The sequence below is a fragment of the Mustela erminea genome, chromosome 1 (assembly GCF_009829155.1).
Source record: "Mustela erminea isolate mMusErm1 chromosome 1, mMusErm1.Pri, whole genome shotgun sequence".
Taxonomy (NCBI): Eukaryota; Metazoa; Chordata; class Mammalia; order Carnivora; family Mustelidae; genus Mustela; species Mustela erminea.
In genome coordinates, this window is record NC_045614.1 from 71,539,038 (window position 1) to 71,564,195 (window position 25,158).

General features: G+C 41.4%; 1 long non-coding RNA gene and 1 pseudogene across 1 annotated transcript in view; one reads left to right on the plus strand and one right to left on the minus strand.

The window, feature by feature from the left end:
- Positions 1-263: 263 nt before the first annotated feature.
- The window catches only part of LOC116600756, a 33,189-nt gene continuing 8,294 nt past the window's right edge, over positions 264-25,158 (minus strand). Inside the window, exon 3 of the long non-coding RNA XR_004289795.1 lies at positions 264-405. This is a non-coding gene — a long non-coding RNA (uncharacterized LOC116600756). The remainder of the gene's footprint in view (positions 406-25,158) is intronic.
- Positions 23,851-23,933, plus strand: LOC116581072 (annotated as a pseudogene).

Sequence of the window (25,158 nt, forward strand, 5' to 3'; positions counted from 1 at the left end):
CTTTAAATATATGCCCACTTCCTAGTACTCCCTGATCTCCCACATGCATATCTCCCCTGGATTATGCAATAACAACCAATGTGAGCCTTTAAAAATTCAAGTTAGATCACATAATTCTTCCATTCAAACACTATTATGTCAATATAGCTAAGAATTCCTTTCTCTGCATAGACATAAGTTACTGTGGGCCACCAGAGATATTTTCCAGAAGATTTGGAAGGCTGACGGAAGGGGACAACCATGTTCCTTTATAATGGGGAAGCTGCTGCAGGACATGAGACACTCCAGTGGCTCTCACGGGTTGTCACCAATCTGCTGAGTAACCAGGTTGGCAAGGAGCTACAGCTGGACTCTCACTGCATCTGGTTCTTCAGCCTCTCTGCCTCCTGGGTCAGATGGGTGGCACTTGAAAGCAATGGCAGGGAATGAGTAATTTAGTAAGCAATTTTAGAAAATGGAAAATACAAAGTCTTTATCTCATTTCTTACCCCAAAACAATTTCAGATGTCTCAGAAATTTAAATGTAAAAAGTTACATTATAAAAATACATTTATTCATAAAGGGATGAAGAAGGCATCTGCCTTTCTGAGGCAGATGTCAATACATAGACACAAGATAAAAGACTGATATATTTAACTGTTTTAGATTGAATTATGCACCTCAAGATACATGGATGTCCTAATGTCAGGTACCTGTGAATGTGACCTTCTCTGGAAATAGGGTTTTTGCAGATGTAATCAGGGTAAGATGAGGTCATTAAGGTGGGCCCTGATCCAGTATGCCTTGTATCCTTATGAGAAGAGAAGAGATACAGAGACAGACATACACAGAGGAAAGATGATGTGAAAACACACGAGAAGAACCCCATGTAACCACAGAGGCAGAGACTGGAGTGATCCATCTATGAGAAAAAAAAAATAAGCCAATGATTGCCAAAGATGCCAGAGGCTAAAAGAAAGACATGGAACAGATTCTCCTTTAGAAACTTCAGACAGAGCATGGGCTTGCCAGCACCTTGATTTCTGATTCTGGCCTCCTTAACTGTGAAAAAATAAATTTGTTTTAAGTCACTCAGTTTTTGGTACGTGTTCTGGAAGCCCCAGGAAACAATATAAACTCCATAAAAACTGAAAACATTAACTAAAAAAAAACCAGCTATAAAACTGGACAAAAGAAGAATTATTGCAAAGCAATCACTGTTTCAGGGCTTTGGTATAGACTAAAGGCAGACAACAAACTGAGGAGCATTCATTTACTAAAAACTGCTGAATTGGGGGTAAGAACAGTAGGAGTCTAGTTTGGCTTAAAATGGAGTTTTACGTGACATTCTCCAGGAAAGGAGTGGAGATGCTGTCTCATGCAGTCATTACCATGCCTGCAGTTCTCATTCTAGCGAAAAAATTAAACGCCCAAATGATACATGTGTATATTCTCATTGCAAAAGAGCAAAACTAATAAAAATGAAATTCCACCTTGATTCTATTATCCTCCAATCTCATTCCTCTCCTTCAACATTACTGTAGTTATATAGACACAAATAATTTGGTTTTGTGTTGGTTTTGATATTTAAATACATAAGGTCATACTGTATTATAGTACTGTTTTCAACTCATTTTTTTTTCCCCCAGTTAGCAATGTTTTTGGAGAACTTCCTAACATACATGTTCTTTATCTTCATGGTTGACTGGAATTCCAGCTTACTGATGTATTGTGTCCCCACGGATGGGCATTTACCCTCTTTGTGCAGGTGTGTGAGCACTTCTCTCACACTTGGACCTGGAGGTTCCAAGTGCACATAGGTGTTCGATTTATAAAGGCACAACCCAACTGTCCTCCAAAAAGCTGCTGTCCCTGCACCCTTGCCAATATTACATACGATTAACATCTAATTTTTTTGCCAATTGGCAGGAGACAAATACGTCATTTAAAAAATATGTCATTTAAAATATCTGTCAAAAATAAAAAATAATCTGTCATTTAAAATGGATTTATCTTACTTCCTAAGAACCTAGAATTATGTCAACATAAATAGTAAAAAAAAAATTATAAACAAAGGAAAGATACTTTTTTTTTTTTTACAATATTTTGCCATCCCTACAGCAATGTTCATATTTCTTTTTCCTTACATAAGCATGTTTTCATCCCCAGAGAGAAATATTTTGGACCTGGGGCCTGTGACTCATAGGCAGCTCACACCCCTATTCCACTTCTCCAGGCCCCACACTTTTTAGTGAGCTACATGAATAATTTCTGGGCAAGAAAGACAGAAGGCTATCTATCAACTTAGAGATCTGAACATAGAGAAGGCCAAGACAGAAACGAAGATGTATCCATGATTCTGATATTTGCTGAGTCTCATGATGGATTATGTATGGTGGCATTCTCCCACCACCTGCCACCATCGCTGCCTCCGGGAACCGCCGCCTCCAGGTAGTCTCTCCATTCCTGACTGCCAGCCCTTCCTCTCCTCTGGTTCCTTCTCTGACTACAACCAAATCCATTCCCTTCCACCTGAAATGTCCTTCCCAGAGCTTTGCTTCACTCTCTAGCAGATGATGGAGAGGCTAACTCATGGAGGTAGGCAGTCCTGAGTGCAAATTCCAGGCTTGTCCCTTACCAGCCTGTGACGTTGGTCTGGCCACTTTTCTGAGCCTCCGTTTTCCCTTCTCTCATTCAGGATGGTTCTTCCTTCCAGGACTGGGCATACAGTCAGTGGGGACATAATGTAGATGACACTGGCCTGTTGCTCAGTGTTATACTAGGAATTGTTAGCTCCCTTGCCCTCTCCCCCGCTTCAGTCCCTTCTCCTTCCTGCCAGCATCCTCAGTCTCCTCCTCTAAGAGCATCCATGGAGACCCATCTCCTTCACCTCCCCCACTGAAGTCTGGCTTACATGCCCACATTTCTGCTGATGCAGTTCTACATGGGGTTCACGGGTGACTTCCTAATTGTCAGACAAGACAGATTTTTCCTCGGTATGCATTGTGCTCCTCACAGCACTTCACCTACTCCTCCCTTCTCTCCTTTGGCTTCTATAACAGAAGACTCACTCTCCTGGCTCTCCTCCTAACACAGTTTGTCCTCCCTTGGCTTCACTTCTGCACATTCGCCTGCCTTGGATCCCCAGCTTTGAACCTGACTTCTCTGTGCCTTTCAGAGTGGCTTCATTCTAAGCCAGGATTCTAGCCCTCCTGTGTCCCTAGTCCCTGATCCACATCTCCAGCTCTGGTCTATTTCCTGAGCGCCAGACCTGAGTGAGCTTCAGTAGCTTCTGGATGGATTCTCTGTGAATATTCTGTAGACTCCCAAGTTCTGTCCCCCTTCAATTCTCTTGTTTCTCAACTACTGTTCCCTCCCTGTACAGGACACTCAAACTGGGTGTCTATTGCTGGCTTTGATCCATTCCCTCCTCTCTCTGTACCAATCATCCCCCACCCCAGGAGGTCACCCTTTCAACCCATACCATGAAACATGGGATCATATTTCCTGGATGGTGGGCAAGGAGCTGGATGATATAATGCAGAAGGACTGGGCGTTATCTTCTTGTGGGGTAAGTTTGGAATAGGGAAAGATGGGAGGCAAAGGGAATCCAGGTAAATTAATTCTCCTTTCTCTGTTGTGGTTCACATCAAGGTGTGACCCTGTTTGTGACCTATCATGCATGAGGGGCAAACAACCTGATAAGTGATTTTTGTCTTGTTGGTTCCCCCTAATGCAGACTGAGAGGCAAAGCAGGTATGATGATAATTAAGTTGGGAAGTGATCCCAAGGAACAGAAGCAAGTGACAAGGGGAGTGAAACGGGAGGGAAAGTCAATACAAAGATGCTTTAAGTTAGTATCACTATGACCACTGACTGGTGCTCAATGCTGTGGGATGGTCTAAGGAGCTTTGTGGAAGGCATCTCAGAATGACCTTTCTGGGGTATGGAAGGGGAGCATCTATCCATCAGCGGCCATTACCCCCATAGATGTTGACTCCTCGGTTCTCCCAGGTTGTACATGCATGAGTGCTAAATGCGCTCTCCCCAAATATTCCCAGCCTGGCATGAGAGCAGCCCTGGGGCATGAGAGACACTCTCAGGCTTCTCTTGTGTGAAATTGGTTGGGAACTGTGTAGAACTTGCTTCAGAGGTGGCTGGCATAGGAATTGGGACCAAGAAGATTTGAAGTGGTGTTAAAATTTGTCATCTCCGGGGTTGCCTGGGTGGCTCAGTTGGTTAAGCATCTGTCTTTGGCTCAGGTCATGATCCCAGGGCCCTGGGATGGAGCCGAGCATCAGGTTCCCTGTTCAGTGGGGAGCCTACTTCTCCCTCTCCCTCTGCTGCTCCTCCTTCTTGTGTGCTCTCTCTCTCTCTCTGTCAAATAAATAAATAAATTAAATATTTTTAAAAATAAAAAATTACATCTTTTTGTGTCTTCTTCAATTTCTTTCATGAGTGTTCTGTAGTTCCCAGAGTACAGATCCCTTACCTCTTTGGTTAGGTTTATTCCAAAGTATTTTATGGTTCTTGGTGCTATAGTAAATGGAATTGATTCTTTAATTTCCCTTTCTATGTTTTCATTGTTAGTGTAAAAGAAAGCAACTGATTTCTGTGCACTGATTTTGTATCCTGCCACATTACTGAATTGTTGTATGAGTTCTAGTAGTTTGGGGGTGGAGTCTTTTGGCTTTTCCATATAAAGTATCATATCATCTGTGAAGAGAGGGAGTTTGACTTCCTTGCCAATATGGATACCTTTTATTTATTTTTGTTGTCTGAAATTGCTAGTACTTCTAGTACTATGTTGAACAAGAGTGATGAGATTGGGCATCCTTGTGGTGTTTCTGATCTCAAAGGGAAGGCTGTCAGCTTTTCCCCATTGAGAATGATATTTGCTGTGGGCTTTTCATAAATAGATTTTTTGAAGTTGAAGAATGTTCCCTCTATCCCTATACTTTGAAGAGTTTTTATTTTTATTTTTTTAAATTTTTTTATTTTTTTATAAACATATATTTTTATCCCCAGGGGTACAGGTCTGTGAATCGCCAGGTTTACACACTTCACAGCACTCACCAAAGCACATACCCTCCCCAGTGTCCATAACCCCACCCCCCTTCTCCTAACCCCCCTCCCCCCAGCAACCCTCAGTTTGTTTTGTGAGATTAAGAGTCACTTATGGTTTGTCTCCCTCCCAATCCCATCTTGTTTCATTGATTCTTCTCCTACCCACTTAAGCCCCCATGTTGCATCACCACTTCCTCATATCAGGGAGATCATATGATAGTTGTCTTTCTCTGCTTGACTTATTTCACTAAGCATGATACGCTCTAGTTCCATCCATGTTGTCGCAAATGGCAAGATTTCATTTCTTTTGATGGCTGCATAGTATTCCATTGTGTATATATACCATATCTTCTTGATCCATTCATCTGTTGATGGACATCTAGGTTCTTTCCATAGTTTGGCTATTGTGGACATTGCTGCTATAAACATTTGGGTGGACGTGCCCCTTCAGATCCCTACATTTGTATACTTATGGTAAATACCCAGTAGTGCAATTACTGGGAGGTAGGGTAGCTCTATTTTCAACTTTTTGAGGAAACTTCATGCTGTTTTCCAAAGTGGCTGCACCAGCTTGCATTCCCACCAACAGTGTAGGAGGGTTCCCCTTTCTCCGCATCCTCGCCAGCATCTGTCATTTCCTGACTTGTTGATTTTAGCCATTCTGACTGGTGTGAGGTGATATCTCATTGTAGTTTTGATTTGTATTTCCCTGATGCTGAGTGATATGGAGCACTTTTTCATGTGTCTGTTGGCCATCTGGATGTCTTCTTTGCAGAAATGTCTGTTCATGTCCTCTGCCCATTTCTTGATTGGATTATTTGTTCTTTGAGTGTTGAGTTTGCTAAGTTCTTTATAGATTTTGGACACTAGTCCTTTATCTGATGTGTCGTTTGCAAATATCTTCTCCCATTCTGTCAGTTGTCTTTTGATTTTGTTAACTGTTTCCTTTGCTGTGCAAAAGCTTTTGATCTTGATGAAATCCCAATAGTTCATTTTTGCCCTTGCTTCCCTTGCCTTTGGCGATGTTCCTAGAAAGATGTTGCTGCGGCTGAGGTCGAAGAGGTTGCTGCCTGTGTTCTCCTCAAGGATTTTGATGGATTCCTTTCTCACATTGAGGTCCTTCATCCATTTTGAGTCTATTTTCGTGTGTGGTGTAAGGAAATGGTCCAACTTCATTTTTCTGCATGTGGCTGTCCAATTTTCCCAACACCATTTATTAAAGAGGCTGTCTTTTTTCCATTGGACATTCTTTCCTGCTTTGTCGAAGATGAGTTGACCATAGAGTTGAGGGTCTATTTCTGGGCTCTCTATTCTGTTCCATTGATCTATGTGTCTGTTTTTGTGCCAGTACCATGCTGTCTTGATGATGACAGCTTTGTAATAGAGCTTGAAGTCTGGAATTGTGATGCCACCAACTTTGGCTTTCTTTTTCAATATCCCTTTGGCTATTCGAGGTCTTTTCTGGTTCCATATAAATTTTAGAATTATTTGTTCCATTTCTTTGAAAAAGATGGATGGTACTTTGATAGGAATTGCATTAAATGTGTAGATTGCTTTAGGTAGCATAGACATTTTCACAATATTTATTCTTCCAATCCAGGAGCATGGAACATTTTTCCATTTCTTTGTGTCTTCCTCAATTTCTTTCATGAATACTTTATAGTTTTCTGAGTATAGTTTCTGTGCCTCTTTGGTTAGGTTTATTCCTAGGTATCTTATGGTTTGGGGTGCAATTGTAAATGGGATTGACTCCTTAATTTCTCTTTCTTCTGTCTTGTTGTTGATGTAGAGAAATGCAACTGATTTCTGTGCATTGATTTTATATCCTGACACTTTACTGAATTCCTGTACAAGTTCTAGCAGTTTTGGAGTGGAGTCTTTTGGGTTTTCCACATATAGTATCACATCATCTGCAAAGAGTGATAATTTGACTTCTTCTTTGCTGATTTGGATGCCTTTAATTTCCTTTTGTTGTCTGATTGTTGAGGCTAGGACTTCTAGTACTATGTTGAATAGCAGTGGGGATAATGGACATCCCTGCCGTGTTCCTGACCTTAGTGGAAAAGCTTTCAGTTTTTCTCCATTGAGAATGATATTTGCGGTGGTTTTTTCATAGATGGCTTTGATGATATTGAGGTATGTGCCCTCTATCCCTACACTCTGAAGAGTTTTGATCAGGAAGGGATGCTGTACTTTGTCAAATGCTTTTTCAGCATCTTTTGAGAGTATCATATGGTTCTTGTTCTTTCTTTTATTGATGTGTTGTATCACATTGACTGGTTTGCGGATGTTGAACCAACCTTGCAGCCCTGGAATAAATCCCACTTGGTCGTGGTGAATAATCCTTTTAATGTACTGTTGAATCCTATTGGTTAGTATTTTGGTGAGAATTTTCGCATCTGTGTTCATCGAGGATATTGGTCTATAGCTCTCTTTTTTGATGAGATCCTTGTCTGGTTTTGGGATCAAGGTGATGTTGGCCTCATAAAACGAGTTTGGAATATTTCCTTCCATTTCTACTTTTTGGAACAGTTTCAGGAGAATAGGAATTAGTTCTTCTTTAAATGTTTGGTAGAATTCCCCCGGGAAGCCGTCTGGCCCTGGGCTTTTGTTTGTTTGGAGATTTTTAATGACTGTTTCAATCTCCTTACTGGTTATGGGTCTGTTCAGGCTTTCTATTTCTTCTTGGTTCAGTTGTGGTAGTTTATATGTTTCTAGGAATGCATCCATTTCTTCCAGATTGTCAAATTTGTTGGCGTAGAGTTGCTCATAGTATGTTTTTATAATAGTTTGTATTTCTTTGGTGTTAGTTGTGATCTCTCCTCTTTCATTCATGATTTTATTTATTTGGGTCCTTTCTCTTTTCTTTTTGATAAGTCGGGCCAGGGGTTTATCAATTTTATTAATTCTGTCAAAGAAGCAGCTCCTAGTTTCGTTGATATGCTCTATTGTTTTTTTGGTTTCTATTTCATTGATTTCTGCTCTGATCTTTATGATTTCTTTTCTCCTGCTGGGCTTAGGGTTTCTTTCTTGTTCTTTCTCCAGCTCCTTTAGGTGTAGGGTTAGGTTGTGTACCTGAGACCTTTCTTGTTTCTTGAGAAAGGCTTGAACCGCTATATATTTTCCTCTCAGGACTGCCTTTGTTGTGTCCCAGAGATTTTGAACCGTTGTATTTTCATTATCATTTGTTTCCATGATTTTTTTCAATTCTTCTTTAATTTCCCGGTTGACCCATTCATTCTTTAGAAGGATGCTGTTTAGTCTCCATGTATTTGGGTTCTTTTCAAACTTCCTCTTGTGGTGGAGTTCTAGCTTCAGAGCTTTGTGGTCTGAAAATATGCAGGGAATGATCCCAACCTTTTCATACCGGTTGAGTCCTGATTTAGGACCGAGGATGTGATCTATTCTGGAGAATGTTCCATGTGCACTAGAGAAGAATGTGTATTCTGTTACTTTGGGATGAAATGTTCTGAATATATCTGTGATGTCCATCTGGTCCAGTGTGTCGTTTAAGGCCTTTATTTCCTTGTTGTTCTTTTGCTTGGATGATCTGTCCGTTTCAGTGAGGGGAGTGTTAAAGTCCCCTACTATTATTGTATTATTTTTGATGTGTTTCTTTTTTTTTCTTTTTTTTTTTTTAGATTTTATTTATTTATTTGACAGAGAGAGGTCACAGTAGACAGAGAGGCAGGCAGAGAGAGAGAGAGAGGGAAGCAGGCTCCCTGCTGAGCAGAGAGCCCGATGCGGGACTCGATCCCAGGACCCTGAGATCATGACCTGAGCCGAAGGCAGCGGCTTAATCCACTGAGCCACCCAGGCACCCTGATGTGTTTCTTTGATTTTGTTATTAATTGGTTTATATAGTTGGCTGCTCCCACGTTGGGGGCATAGATATTTAAAATTGTTAGATCTTCTTGTTGGACAGACCCTTTGAGTATGATATAGTGTCCTTCCTCATCTCTTATTGTCGCTCTCGACCCGCAAGAACGACCCGCAGACGAGGTTGAGTGGCAAACTTCTTTATTGTCAGTCTTCTACATATCTTGATTCGGGAACCCCGCTCCTCAAATTAAGCCCCTTATTATAGTATCAGTAGTTACAAATGCCCAATCACCATATCACGCGATTCACCTAAACACCAATCAGAAGGACTGCTAGTGACCTTATCCATGAGCATGTGAGATGCTCGTGAGCACCTACGTGACTCCATAGGTTTCTATTGTTCTACAGATCTTGTGCCTTTCCCAAAACTGCAGGTTAATCATATACCCTCCTTGTGACTCCAAGCATTGAACGTGCGTCGTCCATGAGCGCACCCATTTTTCTTTGGGTTAAACATTCACAGCTCTTCCTCCTCAGGCATATCCATCTACGTGACTCCCAGCTCTTGCTACATGGCTCCCCACATCTCCCCCTTTTTTATTACTTATATGGCAGGGATCGTGCCTGTCTTAGGTTGCCAATCCTCAACACGCATGCTTACCCGTCATCGGGTACTCCCCCTGGTCGCGGAGCCCCTGTCTTAGGTTGCTATGGTGAGGGATCAGTCTTACCCGTCTTTGGCTACCGATCCAGCATACTAAGCCATATTTGGGGAGGTACCAGCTTCTAGAGCCCTTATCGTGAGCGTCTGAGTCAGGTCTGGCTTGAGGAGGAGGCCGGCATAGTTTGTTTAACCAATATTGGAGTCAAAGGGTAACTTGGTGACGACTAAGGCCGTTCCTTGAGCTTGCCGCGATTGGCCAGCTGCTGGTTACGTACGGTGGCTCTTAGCTTGTAAACTTCTGCAAGTATTATTTTAGCCGCATAGGGCAAGAGACACATGAAAAGAATAACTACTACTAGCACACCTATAATAGTTCCTATAACATACCATACATGCGTCAGGGAAGGAAAGTGAGAAAATAAAGAGCTTACAAAGTTTTAAGCGTCAGTAACAAACATGAGTTAGGGTGAGAAGATTGCACTCTATGCTGAGCCATTTAAAGAAGGGCTTGAAGCTGGGCAGTCTCTTGTCTCGACCACAGTTGAACTGGCTCCGCCTTCATGGGAACAGGCTGTAGGACAGTCATCGTCACTATCATCACCATCACTAGCACCCTCCACAGGTTCCACTCCGGCACCCAGAGTGGAGCAGGCGCATCCTGTGGGAAAACACAAAGGGAACCTCGGTGCCATCTAAGCACCGGGTCGGGTTTGGATAATTGGCCTTGCAAGTCTCCTGCCCCTTTCAGTGTCTTCCAAGCCCTGAGGGCCGCTGTGGCTATCTGTTGATACATCGCAGGGGGGTATGTACTCTGCACTTGGGCCCCGAGGTATGGCCCCGTGCCCGTCAGCATTTCCAAATTCCATTGCGGGTTACCTGCAGCTGCATTTCTCCGTGCCGTGTCCAGACAATTGTCCTGATTTTGGATTTTCCATTCTAGATATTGTCCTCCATTTAATACCGCCCTGGTCAAGTTGGCCCAATCCTCAGGAGCGAGGTAGAGTGCTCCCAGCGACTCCACAAGGGAGACCATAAAGGCTGCTTGGGGCCCATAGCTGCTAACTGCCTCCTTCAGCTGCTTCACCAACTTAAAATCTAGTGGCTGGTGGTACCTCTGATGATTTTGATCTTCTAACATTGGAAAAAAACCTTTCCCCGGGCCAAGGACCTCTCTCCAATTCTCCGCGGCGCAGCCCGAACAATAGCACGTCTTGGTGCAGTTGGGCTTATAAGGCGGGGGCCACTCATGGGGTGGCGCTGTGGAGCTAAAATGCGGAAGCGGCGTAACTTTCGTTTTTAATTTCGATTGTGCCACAACTGCGGCTTCCGCCCCTGCTCTCAGCTGCGCCATTACTTCTCCCTGCACTCTTAACTCTCCTAATACCTTTTGCAATTCCGCCTCTTTATCCTCAAGTCGTTGCCTCATGGCTTCCAAGTCTGTCTGGAGACCGGGAGATTCCTCCTTCTTGTTGTTTGCCTCTATCTTTCCTAGCTCCTGCAACTCGCTTTCTGACATCCCTTCTGAGCTTTCGCTTTCGGGGTCAGAGTCTCGGGAGGAGCCCTTACGGGATTCTTCTTTCACTTGCAAAAAAACTTCCCCTCCCTGTAGTATTGCTCGCTGCAGGGGCTCTCGGGGGGAATGCAAACATACTTTCACCAGGGACCACACGGCGAGAGTCCCCGGGGATGTAGAGGGACAGAGTTTTAAATCCTCGCCCAGGTGTTTCCATTGTGGCACATTTAAAAGCCCTTCCTCTATGAACCAAGGGGCAATTTCGCCGGCCTCTTTTAAGAAGGCGCGAGCAGTTTAGTCTTTAATGGAGTGCCATGGGCTTTCAAAAGGTCTCTCAATGGACCTTCCATTTTATACCGGGCTAGCTCGTTTCCCATACCGGAAAGCTTTCTCCCCTCTGAGGAACTTTATTTTAGCCCTTTTAAACTCGTCCCCGGAGACTTTTCTCCCTTCTGGGGAACTTTAACTTTTACGCTCGTCCCCGGAGACTTTTCTCCCTTCTGGGGAACTTTAAACTCGTCCTCAGAGAATCCACCCCCGTCTAAAGACAGGAAATAGGCGCGCACTTTAGTTCGTTGCCCTTGGGCCCTTAGGGCAAACTTTCTCGTTGCTCTTACCCCAATCCTCGGTCCACGTCCAGAGTCGGGTTCCCGGGTTTCGGCACCAGATGTCGCTCTCGACCCGCAAGAACGACCCGCAGACGAGGTTGAGTGGCAAACTTCTTTATTGTCAGTCTTCTACATATCTTGATTCGGGAACCCCGCTCCTCAAATTAAGCCCCTTATTATAGTATCAGTAGTTACAAATGCCCAATCACCATATCACGCGATTCACCTAAACACCAATCAGAAGGACTGCTAGTGACCTTATCCATGAGCATGTGAGATGCTCGTGAGCACCTACGTGACTCCATAGGTTTCTATTGTTCTACAGATCTTGTGCCTTTCCCAAAACTGCAGGTTAATCATATACCCTCCTTGTGACTCCAAGCATTGAACGTGCGTCGTCCATGAGCGCACCCATTTTTCTTTGGGTTAAACATTCACAGCCCTTCCTCCTCAGGCATATCCATCTACGTGACTCCCAGCTCTTGCTACATGGCTCCCCACACTTATTATAGTCTTTGGCTTAAAATCTAATTGATCTGATATAAGGATTGCCACTCCTGCTTTCTTCTGATGTCCATTAGCATGGTAAATTCTTTTCCACCCCCTCACTTTAAATCTGGAGGTGTCTTCAGGCTTAAAATGAGTTTCTTGGAGGCAACATATAGATGGGTTTTGTTTTTTTATCCATTTTGATACCCTGTGTCTTTTGACAGGGGCATTTAGCGCATTAACATTCAGGGTAACTATTGAGAGATATGAATTTAGTGCCATTGTATTGCCTGTAAGGTGACTGTTACTGTATATTGTCTCTGTTCCTTTCTGATCTACCACTTGTAGGCTCTCTCTTTGCTTAGAGGACCCCTTTCAATATTTCCTGTAGAGCTGGTTTGGTGTTTTTAAATTCTTTCAGTTTTTGTTTGTCCTGGAAGCTTTTAATCTCTCCTTCTATTTTCAGTGATAGCCTAGCTGGATATAGTATTCTTGGCTGCATGTTTTTCTCGTTTAGTGCTCTGAAAATATCATGCCAGCTCTTTCTGGCCTGCCAGGTCTCTGTGGATAAGTCAGCTGCCAATCTAATATTTTTACCATTGTATGTTACAGACTTCTTTTCCCGGGCTGCTTTCAGGATTTTCTCTTTGTCACTGAGACTTGTAAATTTTACTATTAGGTGATGGGCTGTGGGCCTATTCTTATTGATTTTGAGGGGCATTCTCTGAACCTCCTGAATTTTGATGCTCATTCCCTTTGCCATATTGGGGAAATTCTCCCCAATAATTCTCTCCAGTATACCTTCTGCTCCCCTCTCTCTTTCTTCTTCTTCTGGAATCCCAATTATTCTAATGTTGTTTCATCTTATGGTGTCACTTATCTCTCGAATTCTCCCCTCGTGGTCCAGTAGCTGTTTGTCCCTCTTTTGCTCAGCTTCTTTATTCTTTGTCATTTGGTCTTCTATATCGCTAATTCTTTCTTCTGCCCATTTATCATAGCAGTGAGAGCCTCCATTTTTGATTGCACCTCATTAATAGCTTTTTTTATTTCAACTTGATTAGATTTTAGTTCTTTTATTTCTCCAGAAAGGACTTTTATATCTCCCGAGAGGGTTTCTCTAATACCTTCCATGCCTTTTTCGAGCCCGGCTAGAACCTTGAGAATTGTCATTCTGAACTCTAGATCTGACATATTACCAATGTCTGTGTTGATTAGGTCCCTAGCCTTCGGTGCTGCCTCTTGTTCTTTTTTTTGTGTTGAATTTTTCCTTCTTGTCATTTTGTCCAGATAAGAGTACATGAAGGAGCAAGTAAAATACTAAAAGGGTGGCAGCAACTCCAGGAAAATATGCTTTACCCAAATCAGAAGAGATCTCAAATCGTGAGGGGGGAGAAAGGGGATAAAAAGAGGTTCAAAAAGAAACAAAGGAAAAAAAATGAAAAGAATTAAAAAAGAAAACTAATAAAGAAAAGTAAAAAAAAGAAAAAATATATATATTAGATAAACTAGTTAAAAAACGTTAAGAAGGAAAAGGGTAAAAGTTAAAAAAAATTTTAGCAAAAGAAGAGAAAAAAATGAAAAAGAAAAAAATTACTTCAACTACAAGACTAAAAAATCACAGGGAGAAAGCCATGAGTTCCGTGCTTTGCTTTCTCCTCCTCTGGAATTCTGCTGCTCTCCTTGGTATTGAAACTGCACTCCTTGGTAGGTGAACTTGGTCTTGGCTGGATTTCTTGTTGATCTTCTGGGGGAGGGGCCTGGTGTAGTGATTCTCAAGTGTCTTTGCCCAGGCGGAATTGTACCGCCCTTACCAGGGGTTGGGCAGAGTAATCCGCTAGGGTTTGCTTTCAGGAGCTTTTGTTCCCTGAGCACTTTCCATAGAGTTCCGGAGGACGGGAATACAAATGGCGGCCTCCTGGTCTCCGGCCCAGAGGAGCCGAAAGCCCGGGGCCCCACTCCTCAGTGCGCCCTCAGAGAACAGCGCCCAGTAACTCCCGTCTGCCTGACCTCCGGCCACGCTCCGAGCTCACCGAACCTGCGACCGGTTCAAGGTAACCCCGAGCTGTGAGCTTACTGTCGGCTCTGTCCCTGTAGCCGGCTTTCCCGTTCCAATACCCGCAAGCTCTGTGACACTCAGACACCCCCGATCCTTCTGTGTCTCTGCGGGACCTGAGGCCACGCTGACCCCGCGTGGGCTTCTCCCAGGTTTAGCCTCTGGAGCGATGTCCCTCAGTGGAACAGACTTTTAAAAGTCCCGATTTTGTGCTCCGTTGCTCCGCCGCTTGCCGGGAGCCGGCCCCTCCCCCCGGGGTCTATCTTCCCGTCGCTTTGGATTCACTTCTCCGCAAGTCCTACCTTTCAGAAAGTGGTTGTTTTTCTGTTTCTAGAATTGCTGTTCTTCTTCTCTTCAATCTGCCGATGGATTTTCAGGTGTTTGCAATCTTTAGATAATCTATCTAGCTGATCTCCTGCTAGCTGAAGTAGTCTCAGCCTGCTACTTCTCCACCATCTTGACTCCTCCCTCTCCGCTTTGAAGAGTTTTAATCAGGAATGGATGCTGTATTTTGCCAAATGCTTTACTGCATCAATTGAGAGGACCATTTGGTTCTTCTCTCTTCTCTTATTGATTTGTTCTATCACATTGATTGATTTGTGAATGTTGAACCATCCTTGCATCCCAGGGATAAATCCCACCTGATCTTGATGGAAAATCTTTTTAACGTACTGTTGGATCCCAACAGCTAGGAGCTTTTTGAGAATCTTGGCATCTATATTCATCAGGGATATTGGTCTGAAATTATCCTTTTTGATGGGGTCTTTGCCTGGTTTGGGGATTCGGAGTCTGGAAGTTTTCCTTCTGTTTCTATTTTTTGAAACAGTTTCAGAAGAACAGGTATTATTTATTCTTTGAGTGTTTGGTAGAATTCCCCAGGGAATCCATTAGGTTCTGGGCTCTTGTTTTGAGGAGGTTTTTGATCACTGCTTTAATCTCATTACCAGATATTGGTCTGTTAAGGTTGTTAATTTCTTCCTGTTTCAGTCTTGGAAGTTTGTAGGTTTCCAGGAATGCATCTGTTTCTTCCAGTTTGCTTAACTGTGGCATATAACAGTTATGATATAACTGTTGATGATAATTTTAAGATTATTTCTACTTCCTTGGTGTTAGTCATGATCTCTCCCCTTTCATTCATAATTTTATTCATTTGTGTCCTCTCTCTTTTCTTTTGGATTAGTTTGGCCAGTGGTTTGTTGAGCCTATTGATTCATTCAAAAATGGGCTTCTCGTTTTATTATGTGTTCTACTTTATCTCTCATTTATAACTCAATTGATATCTGCTCTAATCTTGATTATTTCCCTTCTTGTGTGTGGGGTTAGCTTAATTTGTTGTTGATTTTCCAGTTCTTTAAAAATATCTGGTGGAAAAGATAGTCTCTTCAACAAATGGCGGTGGGAAATTGGAGAGTTATGTATAGAAGAATGAAACTCAATCATTCTCTTACACCATACATAAAGATAAACTTGAAATGGATAAAAGACCTCAAAGTGAGGTAGGAATCTATTAAAATCCTAGAGGAGAACATAGGCAGTAACCCCTTCAACACAGGCCACAGCAACTTCTTTCAAGACATGTCTCCAAAGGCAAAGGAAACAAAAGTGAAAATGAACTTTTGGGACTTCATCAAGATAAAAAGCTTCTATGCAGCAAAGGAAACAGACAAAAAACAAAGAGGCAACCCATGGAATGGGAGAAGATATTCACAAATGACACTACAGACAAAGGGCTGATATCCAAGATCTATAAAGAACTCCTCAAACTCAACACACACAAAACAGATAATCATGTCAAAAAAATGGGCAGAAGACATGAGCAGACTCTTCTCCAAATAAGACTTACAAATGGTTAGCAGACACATGAAGAAGTGTTCATCATCGTTAGCCATAAGAGAAATTCAAATCAAAACCATATTGAGATTCCACCCTACATGAATCAGAATGGCAAAAATGAACAAGGCAAGCAGCAACAAGTGTTGGAGAAGTTGTGGAGAAAGGGGAAATGTGGGCTTGCATTCCCACCATTCACAGTGGTGGGAATGCAAGCTGGTGCAGCCACTTTGGAAAACAGTGTGGAAGTTCTTCAAAAAATTAAAAAAAGAGCTACCCTATGACCTAGAAATTGCATTACTGGGTATTTACCCCAAAGATATAGCTGTAATGAAAAGAGGGGCCATCTGTACCCAATGTTCACGCAGCAGTGGCCACAGTTGCTGAACTGTGGAAAGAGCCAAGATGCCCTTCAATGGAGGAATAGATAAAGGAGATATGGTCCATATATACAAAGGAATATTATGCCTCCATCAGAAAGGATAAAACCCAACTTTTGTATCAACATGGACGGGACTGGAGGAGATTATGCTGAGTGAAATAAGACAAGCAGAGAGAATCAATTATCATATGGTTTCACTTAGTTATAGAGAATAAGGAATAATACAGAAGATATTAGGAGAAGGAAAGGAAAAGTGGATTGGGGGAAATCGGAGGGGGAGATGAAGCATGAGAGACTGTGGACTCTGAGAAACAAACGGGGTTTTAGAGGGGAGGGGGGTGGGGGGGATAGGTGAGTCTAGTGGTGGGTATTAAGAAGGGCACGTATTACATGGAGCACTGGGTGCAGTTCATAAACAATGAATCTTGGAACACTGAAAAATAAAATTAAAAACAATACAAAATAAAATACAATAATTTGCCAAACCTGCTGCATTTATTTGTGGTTCCTAGTGCACTGATGAGGCCTCTTGCCTTATAGCACCTCACTGCATTCCCTTCTTTTGCTTCCCCTTTTCCCTCTTATTCACTCTCCTGGGCTTTTCCTTCCCAGATAAAGTGTTAGTACTTTAATCCTTGCCTCAGACCCTGATTTCCAAAAAACTCATGACGAGGCAGTCCTAGAAGCCTGGATAGTAACTTCTCTTAATTGCTATGGAAATTATATTAATTAAAATGAATGTGGAACATTTTGGCTATTTATGGCAGTTCCAGGGACTTAGGAGAAGAAAATGGCCAGCTCAGGCAATCAACTTCCAACTCCAAATATACTTTTTAAAAAAAGATTTTGTTTACTTATTTCAGACAGAGAGAGAGTGTGTGTACAAAAGTGAGCACAAGCGGGGTGCAGGGAGAGACACAGGGAAAGGGAGAAGCTGGCTCCCATCCAAGGAGGGACCCAGAAGTGGGGCTTGATCCCAGAACCCTGGGATCATGACCTGAGCTGAAGGCAGATGCTTAGCCACCTGAGCCACTGAGGCATCCCTCTGTGTATACTTTTAAGCCAGAGAGCCTTTTTAGCAGCTTTTATTATTTTTTTTAACTTTGTAAAAACAATTTTTTACAAAGTTAAAAAAATTGTATTGAAGTGTTACTTACAGAAAAGTGCACATATTATAAGCACAGAAATTGAGGAATTTCCATCATCTGAGCACAGTCCACTAGCCAGGCCCCAGATTTAATAAATATTAAACTATAAATAAATATTAACACCCAGGAGCTCTCTTTATGCCTTCTTCCAATCACTGCCTATCTCCTAGGAGCCAGATCCCAATACAGTGTGGATGGGGAATATAAAGCTTACATCTCAGGGAAGTTTCTAAAGCGTATTGCTCTGTGTCAGCAAGAGTAGGGGCATGTGTGGGAGCAGATTGTATTAGCTTTTTTGTGGCTGCTGAAACAAATTACCACAAACTGAGTGGTTTAAAAGAACATACATTTATTCTTTCACAGTTCTGGAGGCTTGAATCAAGGTTGGTTCCTTATCTCTACAGGCAAATTTAGTCATCAACAAATGATAGCAAAAAAGAAAACACTAAATTGACCCCTTCCCCAAAACTTTTCACTTGATTGCAACAGAAATAACTATTCCAAAATGCTTAAGTTATAGAAAAAAAAAAAAAGTGGGGCAAGATGGCGGAGGAGTAGCAGACCTAAATTTCATTGAGTTGCAGGAATTCAGCTACCAAACCATTCTGAACACCTACAAACTCAACAGGAGATTGAAGAGAAGAAAAGCAGCAATTCTAGGAACAGAAAAGCAACCACTTTCTGGAAGGTAGGACATGTGGAGAAGTGAATTGAAGGCAACCTTCAAGAAGATACTGGGGAAGGGCCAGCTCCTGGCAAGTGAGAGAGCAGCCGAGCACAAAAATCAGAACTTTTAGAAGTCTGTTCCACTGAAAGACATTGCTCCAGAGGCTAAGTCGGGGGGTGGGGCCTTTGTGGAGACAATGTGGTCTTAGGTCCTCCAGGGTCACAGAAAGGCCAGGGGTGTCTGAGTGTGGTAGAGGTCCCTCCCAGGTATCAGAGAAGGGAATTTGGCTGCAAAGATGGAGCAAAGGAGGGGTTCTCAGCTTGGGGTTACCTTAAACTGTGATCTGAGGCACAGTTGGACCACTGCTCTTTGAGCAGGGACCCCACAAGCGGCAGATCCACCTTCCTCCTCTGGGAAGAGCAGCATGGGAGTGTGCTTCATGAATCAGCTGGGTTTGGAGACTCCAAACAGGGTCGTGCACCAGAAATAAAAATGCTTGGTCACAGGCTGGGTGACCTTGGAGTGCAGTTGGAGACCAGGGAGACGGGAGGGATTGACTGCTTTACTCTGAGGGTGCACTGAGGAGTGTGGCACTGAGCTCTCAGCTCCTCCAGCCAGAGACTGGGAAGCCACCATTTTCACTCTGGTCTTCCAGAGCTCTATGTAAAGTGTTCAGGGAACAAAAGCTCACTAGAGTGAACCCAAGCAGATTACTTAGCCTGGCCTCTGGCAAGGGTAGTGCAATTCTGCCTCAGGTAAAGACATTTGACATTCATTGCAACAGGCCCCTCCCCCAGAAGATCAGCAAGAACATACAGCCAAGACCAAATTAATTAATCAATGAGAACTCCAAACACCAGCACTAGGGGAATACAGACATAGATTCGTGGCTTTCCCCCCCTATGATTCTTTAGTCTTTCAGAGTCAAACTTTTAAAAATTTCTTTTTTTTTCTTTTTCTATTCTTTTTTGAATTTTTCCTTCTTCCTATTTTAACCAACATTTTATCTTTTTTAAAAAATTTCTTTTCAGCATAACAGACTTCATTGTTTTTGCACCACCCAGTGCTCCATGCAATGCGAACCCTCCATAATACCCATCATCTGGCTCCCCCAACCTCCCACCCCCCACCCCTTCAAAACCCTCAGGTTGTTTTTCAGAGTCCATAGTCTCTCATGGTTCATCTCCCCCTCCAATTTCCCTCAACTCTCTTCTCCTCTCCATCTCCCCATGTCCTCTGTGTTATTTGTTATGTTCTGCAAATAAGTGAAACCATATGATAATTGACTCTCTCTGCTTGACTTATTTCACTAAGCATAATCTCTTCCAGTCCTGTCCATGTTGATACAAAAGTTGGGTATTCATCCTTTCTGATGGAGGCATAATACTCCATAGCATGTATGGATCACACCTTCCTTATCCATTCGTCCATTGAAGGACATCTTGGTTCTTTCCACAGTTTGGTGACTATGGCCATTGCTGCTATAAACACTGGGGTACAGATGGCCCTTCTTTTCACTACATCTGTATCTCTGGGATAAATACCCAGTAGTGCAATTGCTGGGTCATAGGGAAGCTCTGTTTTTAATTTCTTAAGGAATCTCCACACTGGTACTGGCATAAAAACAGACACATAGACCAGTGCAGCAGAGTAGAGAGCCCAGATATGGACCCTCAACTATGGTCAAATAATCTTCGACAAAGCAGGAAAAAATATACAATGGAAAAAAGACAGTCTTTTCAATAAATGGTGCTGGGAAAATTGGACAGCTATATGTAGAAGAATACTTACACCCTCTTACACTGTACACAAAGATAAACTCGAAATAGATAAAAGACCTCAACATGAGAAAGGAATCCATCAGAATCCTAGAGGAGAATATAGGCAGTAACCTCTTCGACATCAGCCACAGCAACTTCTTTCAAGACATGTCTCCAAAGGCAAAGGAAACAAAAGTGGAAATGAACTTTTGGGACTTCATCAAGATCAAAAGCTTCTGCACAGCAAAGGAAACAGTCAAGAAAACAAAGAGGCAACCCACGGAATGGGAGAAGATATTTGCAAATGACAGTACAGACAAAAGGTTGGTATCCAGAATCTATAAAGAACTTCTAAAACTCAACACACACAAAACAGATAATCATATCAAAAAATGGGCAGAAGATATGAACAGACACTTCTCCAATGAAGACATACAAATGCTATCAGACACATGAAAAAATGTTCATCATCATGAGCCGTCAGGGAGATTCAAATTAAAACCACATTGAGATACCACCTTACACCAGTTAGAATGGCCAAAATTAGCAAGACTGGAAACAATGTGTGTTGGAGACATGTGTAGAAAGGGGAACCCTGTTACACTGTTGGTGGGAATGCAAGTTGGTGCAGCCACTTTGGAGAACCAACACCTTATCTTATCAATACTTTTCCAAAAATTTTTAAAAATATGTTTATGTATTTATTTGACAGACAGAGATCACAAGTAGGCAGAGAGGCAGGCAGAAAGAGAGAGGGCTTTGATCCCAGGACCCTGGGATCATGACCTGAGCCAAAGGCAGAGGCTTTAACCCACTGAGTCATCCAGGCACCCCCTCAAAAATATTTTTTAATTTTCATTTTTACACTCATATTCTATCTCTTTATTGTATATAACCTTATTATATAAGGTACATATATATGCATATATATATATATATTTTTTTTTATTTCTTTCTTTAAAATTTTAAGATACAGTTTCTTCTAACAGACCAAAATATACCCTAAATCTAGTGTATGGCTTTGTTCTAGTCTCCTGCCTGATCACATTCTCTCCTTTTTTTTTTTTAAATTTTTTCTTTCCTTTTTCAACCAACTTCTTATCTTACCAATTCCTTTTTAAAAATCTTTTAAAATTTTCAACTTTACAGTCACATTCCATCCCTTCACATATTTACCCTTATGTGTGTGTGTGTGCCTGTGTGTGTGTGTGTGTGTGTGTTTCTTTTTTTGAAATTTTGGGAGGCAGTTTGTTCTAACAAACCAAAATACACCCAGAATCAAGGGTGTGGCTCTGTTCTATTTACCAGTCTGATCATATATATTTGTTTTCCTTTCTTTTCACCTGGTTTTGGGTCTCTTCTGATTTGTTTAGTGTATATTTTTCTGGTGTTGTTGTTACCCTTTTAGCATTTTGTTCTCTCATTCATCTATTCTTATCTGGACAAAATGACAAAATGGAAAAACTCACCTCAAAAAGAGAAAAAGAGGCAGTACCGACTGCCAGGGACCTAATCAATATGGACATTAGTATGATGTTGGAACTAGAGTTCAGAATGACAATTATAAATATACTAGCTGGGCTTGAAAAAAAAACATGGAAGATACTAGAGAATCTCTTTCTGGAGAAATAAAAGAACCAAAATTTAACCAGTTTGAAATTTCAAAAAGCTATTAATGAGGTGCAATAAAAAATGGAGGCTCTTACTGCTAGGATAAATGAGGCAGAAGAGAGAATTAGTGATATAGAAGACCAAATGATGGAGTATAAAGAAGCTGAGAAAAAGAGAGACAACTACTGGATCATGAGGAGAGAATTTGAGAGATAAGTGATACTATAAGATGAAACAATATTAAAATAATTGGGATCCCAGAAGAAGAAGAAAGAGAGAGAGGGGTTGGAGGTATATTGGAGCATATTATAGTGGAGACCTTCCCTTAAGGAAGGAAACAGTCATCAAAATCCAGGAGGCACATAGAACTCCCCTCAAAATCAATAAAAATAGGTACATACCCTGTCATCTAATAGTAAAACTTAAAAGTCTCAGAGACAAAGAGAAAATGCTGAAAGCAACTTGGGACAAGAAGTCTATAACTTACAATGCTAGAAATATTAGAGTGGCAGCAAACCTATCCACAGAGACCTGGCAGGCAAGAAAGGAGTAGCATGATATATTCAGAGCACTACATGAGAATAAAATGCAGCCAAGAATACTATATCCAGCTAGGTTGTCATTGAAAATAGAGAAATAAACAGCTTCCAGGACAAATGGAAACTAATAGAATTTGCAAACACCAAACCAGCTCTACAGGAAATATTGAATGGGGTCTTCTAAGCAAAGAGAGAGGCTAAAAGTAACATAGACCAGAAAGGAACAGAGACAAAACACAGTAACACAGTAATAGTCACCTTCCAGGTGATACAATGGCACAAAATTCATATCTTTTAACATTAAGTTACCCTGAATGTAAATGGGCTAAATGTCCCAATCAAAAGACATAGGGTATCACAATGGATTAAAAAAACAAGACCCATCAACATGCTGTCTGCAAGAAACTCATTTTAGACCCAAAGACTCCAGATTGAAAGTGAGGGGGTAGAAAACCATTTACCATGCTAATGGACATCAGAAGAAAGCTGGGGTGGCAATCCTTATACCACATAAATTAGATTTTAAGCCAAAAACTATACTAAGAGATGAGGAAGGACACTATATCATACTCAAAGGGTCTGTCCAATAAGAAGATCTAACAATTTTAAATATCTATGACCCTAACATGGGAGCAGCCAAGTGTGTAAACCAATTAATAACACAATCAAAGAAACACATCAACAATAATACAATAATAGTAGGGGATTTTAACACCCCCCTCACTGAAATGGACAGATCATCTAAGCAAATATCAACAAGAAAATAAAGGTGTTAAACGACACACTGGACCACATGGGCATCACAGATATATTCAGAACATTCTATCCCAAAGCAACAGAATACACATTCTTCTCTAATGCACATGGAACACTCTCAAGAATAGATCACATCCCAGGTCACAAATCGGGTCTCAACTGGTACCAAAAGATTGGAATCATTCCCTGCATATTTTCAGACAACAATGATTTGAAACTAGAACACAACCACAAGAGGAAAATGGGAAAGAACTCAAATACATGGAGGCTAAAGAGCATCCTACTAAAGAATGAATAGATCAACCAGACAAATTAGAGAAGAATTTAAAATTCATGGGAATAAATGAAAATGAAAAGGAGCTGGAGAAACAATAGCAAAGAAAGCCTAAATCCAGGAGAAGAAGAGAAATAATAAAGATCAGAGCAGAAATCAATGAAATAGAAACCAAAAAAACAGTAAAACAGATCAACAAATCTAGGAGCTGTTTCGTTAAAAGAATTAATAAGATTCATAAACCCCTCCCAGACTTATCAAAAAGAAAAGAGAAAAGGCTCAAATTAATAAAATCATGAATGAAAGAGGAGAGATCACAACCACTACCAACGAAATACAAACAATTATAAAAACACATCACGAGCAACTGTACACCAGCAAATTTGACAATCTGGAAGAAATAGATGCATTTCTAGAGATGTATAAACTACAAAAACTGAACCAGTAAGAAATAGAACACCTTAACAGACCCATAACCAGTAAGGAAGTTGAAGAAGTCATCAAAAATCTCCCAATAAAAAAGAGCCCAGGGCCATACGGTTTCCTAGGGGAATTCTACCAACATTTAAAGAAGAATTAATACCTATTCTCCTGAAACTGTCCCAAAAAATAGAAATGGAAGGAAACTTCCAAGCTTATTTTATGAGGCCAGCATGACCTTGCTCCCAAAACAGGCAAAGAGCTTTTCAGCTTTGTGCAGTGGCAGTATCGTAGCCAATGAGGTTTATCTGAGGCGCGATTATTGCTAATTGAAAACCCAAACCAGACAAAGACCCCATCAAAAAGGAAAATGACAGACCAATATCCCTAATGAACATGGGTGCAAAAATTCTCACCAAAATACTAGCCAATAGGATTCAACAGTACATTAAAAAGGTTATCTACCATAACAAAGTGGGATTTGTTCCTGGGCTGCAAGTTTGGTTCAATATCTGCAAATCAATCAATGTGATGGAACACATTAATAAAAGAAAGAACAAGAACTATATAATACTCTCAATGGATGCTGAAAGGCATTCAACAAAGTACAGCATCCTTTCTTGATCAAAACTCTTCATAGTGTAGGGATAGAAGGTACATACCTCAATATCATCAAAGCCGTCTATGAAAAACACACAGTGAATATCATTCTCAATGGGGAGAAATTGAACGCTTTCCCCTAATGTCAGGAACAGAGCAGGGCTGTCCACTATCACCACTGCTATTCAACATAGTACTAGAAGTCCTAGCCTCAGCAATCAGACAACAAAAAGAAATAAAAGGCATCTGAATTAGCAAAGAAGAAGTCAAATTCTCACTCTTTGCGGGTGATATGATACTTCATGTGGAAAACCCAAAAGATTCCACTCCAAAACTGCTAGAACTCATACAGCAATTCAGTAAAGTGTCAGGATATAAAATCAATGTATAGAAATCAGTGATATTTCTATACACCAACAGCAAGAGAGAAGAAAGAGAAATTAAGGGTTCAATCCCATTTACAACTGCACCCAAAACCATAAGATATCTAGGAATAAATCTAACCAAAGAGGCAAAGAAACTGTACTCAGAAAACTATAAAATACTCATGAGAGAAATTGAGGGAGACATGAAGAAATGGAAAAACGTTCCATGCTCATGGATTGGAAGAACAAATATTGTGAAAATGTCTATCTTACCTAGAGCAATCTACACATTTAATGCAATCCCTATCAAAACACCATCAACTTTTTTCAAAGAAATGGAGCAAATAATCCTAAAATTTTTGTGGAACCAGAAAAGATCCCAAGTAGCCAGAGGAATATTGAAAAAGAAAACCAAAGCTGGCAGCATCAAAATTCCAGACTTCAAGCTCTATTATATTGTAATCATCAAGACATTATGGTACTGGCACAAAAAGAGACACATAGATGAGTGGAACAGAATAGAGAGCCCAAAAATGGACCCTCAATTCTATGATCATCTGATCTTCAACAAAGCAGGAAAGAATGTCCGATGGAAAAAAGACAGCCTCTTC